This window comes from Panthera onca, chromosome F2 (assembly GCF_046562875.1).
Source record: "Panthera onca isolate mPanOnc1 chromosome F2, mPanOnc1 haplotype 2, whole genome shotgun sequence".
Classification (NCBI taxonomy): domain Eukaryota; kingdom Metazoa; phylum Chordata; class Mammalia; order Carnivora; family Felidae; genus Panthera; species Panthera onca.
The window spans coordinates 52,195,423-52,200,435 of NC_138356.1; positions in this window are offsets into that span (position 1 = coordinate 52,195,423).

Genomic DNA, 5,013 nt, shown 5'->3' on the forward strand with positions numbered 1-5,013 from the left:
TCTATGGTGATGACTCAAAAATCTCCATCCAAGTTTAGACTATTCTTTCAACTTTCAGATCTATGTTTCTTCTCTGTCTAGTTAGCTTCCTCATATACATTGCAATTATTTTATTCATACAACATTCCCTTCTGAATGCTGACAACGGGAGAGCAACCAGCAGTTTCTTTGCCCTCAAGGTGTTCATGGTTCATGGTGGGAAGAAATTTTTTTGACTGTCCCCTCTAGAATGTGAAATCCTTGGAAATAGTAATTGTCTTTGTTTTGTGTGTGTCCAGGTTCTACGAGGAACTGGAATATTAAGATGCCCAAAATATGTTCACTGAATTAACTCATGAGTCCTAGACACTTGAGGTCAAAAGAAATTTTCCAGTCAACCACTATCTCAATGAAATATTTGATTCTCCTTTAAAATATGCCAATAATTGGTCACCCGGTTTCTGCCCTCGTTGGAGGTCTATTGTTTGTCATTGGTGTTGATAGACTCCATGCAAAATGGTTTTTCTCGTTTTTGTTTTTGTGTTTTTCTTTCATTATGAGAAATAATGAACCAAGAGGAGCCTGGGGAAAATCCTAGGATATGTGAACAGAGGGAAAAAGAAATGACCATTATGTAATGAGAAAGTCATATAAACAGGTTAGAAAAAGAGACCGGACTATTTACCTCACGTAGCACTCATTCAAAACAGAGGGTCAATAGCTACAGCTGTTTCAGTTTTGCCAATTTTGCCCTCCACATTAGACACGTGCCTTCCATTTACTTTAATAGGAGCCATATGCGTGCAGTTGATGGTGGTACTTATCACTCAGGAAGCTAAGTGCTGAGTTCCTGCCACCCACCCACAACCGTGGCTTTATAAGCCACAGGCAAATGAAACACAAACATGCTGCTGGCATAGTAGGAACCTGTGGAGCTCTGACAAAACCAGGCAGGAAGAAAAAGATAATTGGGTTGTGGAGACTCTGTGCTGGCAGGCTGCTTGAGGATCATAAAAGGTAAGATCCTAAATTCACTGTCTATGTGGCACTTCGATGAGGTCTTTGGTTGAAGCATTATGGAGGATATATCTGAGACTCTCCCATCTGGGAATGAAGCAGAACATTCATGGTTAATAAAGATAGCTATCCATTCATTTATTTTATTTTTTTAAAGGTTATTTATTTTGAGAGCGACGGCGAGTGAGCAAGGGAGGGGCAGAGAGAGGGAGAGAGAGAGAATCCCAAGCGGGCTCCACACTGCCAGCCCAGAGCCCGACTGGGGCTCAATCCCATGAACCTTGAAATCATGACCCAAGCCAAAATCAAGCATCAGATACTCAACTGAGCTACTCAGGCACTCTCTATCCGTTCATTTATTGAACAAATGCTTGTTGGAGTTCCCAGAAGCTTTCTGCTAAAATATGGTAACCCTTTCCATAGTACCAAGTTTGAGATTTAAAAATGATTTTTATAACTATAGTCAAAAGTATTCAGTGCAGAATTCTTTTTTTTTGTTTATTTATTTTTGAGACAGAGAGAGACACAGCATGAACGGGGGAGGGGCAGAGAGAGAGGGAGACACAGAATCAGAAGCAAGCTCCAGGCTCTGAGCCATCAGCCCAGAGCCCAACGCGGGGCTCGAACTCGCGGGCCGTGAGATCGTGACCTGGCTGAAGTCGGATGCTTAACCGACTGCGCCACCCAGGCGCCCCTCAGTGCAGAATTCTTTATGATATCTCTAAATTGGATAGTAGTCAGTGGTCAGCAATAGTGGACTTGATAAAGAAATGATAAAACTTTCGCCCAATGAAATACCATTTGCAGAGGTTAGAGAGGCTTAAGCCAGTAGGCACTGGTATGGACTTCTTCCCAAGACATATTGCTAACTGAAAAAAGAAAAGTGTTTGTTCAACAGACTATGGATTCTCTGAAAGAATATTTCCCTTAAAAGCTTCATCGGTTTGGGGCCTATTTGCACCAATTATAGTAAAGACAAAGCTAGTTATCTTATCAAGTCAGTGTCCCAAAATTTAGATTCTGGTCAGTGGACCCGAGAGCCCTGTACATCTTTGCAGTGATTAGCTTAATAGTCTCCAGCTTGGTTTCTGTCTCGAGATAGCTCAGAAGTCCCGTATTATCCTTGTCCTTGAGCCTATAGTCCAATGACTGACTCCTTTCATTGGAGTTGATTGTCTGCTGTTTAGATAGGGAGCTCACAGGTTGGAGTGTTTAAAAGAAGTCTGAGGGAGAATGCTGTTGATTCCTCCTGCTATCTTATCTCCTCCACTTTTAGCCTCAATTCCAACTTTATCCTGGGTCAGAGAATTTAGTGTCACTAACCCTGCAAGTAAAAAGATGAACAGAATCTAAAACGCCCTTGATTACTTGCATCGTGAAAAGGTCTTTCATAGCACGGTTCTCTTTTCTTCCCTCTGTTTCCAGATGGGCTAGCATGCCCAGATTTTCTTTGTACAAGAAGTTTCTTCTTGGGGCTTAGTGAAGGCTGCATGAAGTAACCAATACACCCCTGCATTCTAGAGTATTTCTGCAAATGGCCCCAGTATTTCAGCCTTGTTAGGCATGTTCTCTATATCCCACATACAACAGGTGATGGGTCAACCATCACGGAACAAACTTTTCTGGCTTCTTAGTAATAGTCGAGATATCCTTACTGCCATCTACCACATCACAGTTCAGCCAATTCCACATTTATGGACTCCTAATACTCTATATCCAAGTGCTGGTTTCTGTATTAGATAAAACTCTTCCGGTTCCAAGCGACAGCAACCTAACTTAAAATCCCTTAACATAGTTTGTCTTCTGTGTGTGAAGCAGGGTAGTTTTTCTTGAACAGCTGGATCCCATCAAAAGCTTCGGAGGTTTGGGATTAACCTCTTTGTAGTGCGTTGTCACGTCCAGGTGTTTTATATTCACCCGTAAGTTCTATACTCGTCGTCAGATTCATTCTCAGACTCCTCGTGCTCACTTTTGACAACTTAGATTTCTGAAACTGGCCTCAGAAGAAAAAGAAAGTCTTTGTTCCAGTAGCATAAACAGTGCTGGATTTTCCGTTGCCTCTGATTGGCCTGGCTATACAAGCATGTATGCACTGAATGGAGGCGGATCACGGTGGTTTGCAGATGATTGGCCAGGGCTGGTGCTCAGTCCCGGAGGCAGGTTTGATCACCGACACCTGAAACACTTTCAAGGAGGTGGCGTGAATTCCCAAGGAAAAGTGCTTTTATTGCTAGAATAAGAAATTACAGATGCTGGGCTTGAAAAATAAGGTATCAATATTAATAATATTGATAAATATTATATAATTACAAAGATATAAATATAAAGATAAATATTAAAGAAACAAGCTATTTATGGAAAGAGGACTTGATTTTTAAAAACAGAGGATAGGGAAGTGGAAAATCCCCAGTAGGCCGAATATTTTTGAGAGACTGTTTTTGAAAGAGCAGGGAAGAGATATTAGAAGCATTTGCTATCCTGTTACGTAGGGTTTGGGGGAGACAGTATTTTTAAGCATATTTTTTTATTTTATGCTATATAATTTTCTGTCACTTTTCAGGAACTACGAGTAAAGACCCCTTTTGTCAAAGCCTTTTGGATATATGTTTGTACTGCCTTGTGGATACAAGCAATACTCTAATTCCAGAGGGCACTCCGCATTTTGGCGGGGGGGGGGGGGGGTTCCATAAAATACAGAGACACAATTGTCAAGTCTTTAGGGAGAATGACTAGCCTCAAGGTAACATTGAGTACAGAATCTACTTTCAAGCAACAGACCATTTCAGTCCAGAACTCCTTCTTTTTTCATAGTCTTCTGTATTTCCAACTGGCAAAGGTCCTTGTAACAAAGACTGAGGGTCCTCTGTAGTGCTAACTACTGCAATAGATTAAATGTGAACAGTAGGAGTAGACAGCCCTAGAGTATCAGAAAGCATTGAAAAGTTACTTGGAAAAGCATGAGGATTTATTGTCCATGAAAATAATATAAAGCAGAAACTCAGCTGCACGTTAAGATCACGAGGAAGCTTTAAAAATTACTAGCGCCTGGGACCTACCCGCAGTAATTGTCATCTAATTGGTCTGGGGGAGACGTGGCATGAGCACATTTTGAAAGCTCTCTGGGTGATTCTAATGTGCTGCCGAACTTGGGAACCGTCAGGCACACACTGAAGGCCACGGTTACGGGAACTGCATTTGTTGAGAACCCCTACGTTTCCTCTAACCCCCTTCTGTTTAGCTAAATATAATCTGGGAATGCCTAACTGTAATGCTGCTTCTATGAAGTAATGATAGCATCAAGCCCAGTACTCTTTCTGGGTTGCTACAAGGGACCATAACTGTGAAGCCAACAGCGTACTTCATGACCACATTTCTGTATGGCGTGTGCAGTAGATGGCTGAGCTGGTCCAGAGTTAAAGGCCAGCATGTAGATGTTAAAAACCAGTAGCAAAGGCTTCTGAGACCTACAGAGCAAAGCCAATATGCAGGCAATGATCTCCCAGTAAAGCTGTTTTGACTTTCCGTCCTTTTGGAAAAACAAGAGGACCCAGGTCACTTAGCTCGAACTTGGGATATGTGGCAATACTAGCTCCCCGTGGAGGAGACTGGCCATTGACTCAGGGAGAAATTGCGGATGCCACTTTGAGTTAGAGCCTAGGTATTTCACTTCCTTCCACCCCAGCTATCCCTCCCAAGCCATTACTGGGTTTGCTGGCCGTCACTCACCCCTGTTGCCCTCCCACCTTGCCAGTGTCCTGGGGGTGGGGCAAGGGGCCTCTCATTGGCAAAGACTGAGCTCATTATTCCTGAGGCTGCTTCCTCACCAGCACGGGTAGTAGCATCTTGTAAATGAGATCTGGGAGCAATTGCATTCTTGGTAATTGCCTGCATTTGGCATCTTTTAAGAAGTAGAACACCTCCTGCTGTGCTGATTAAAAGGAGCTGCCCGTGAATGTTTTACACATTGCTGAAAACAATGGCAACAAAAGAAGCCAGTGAGATTTATATTAATGTTCC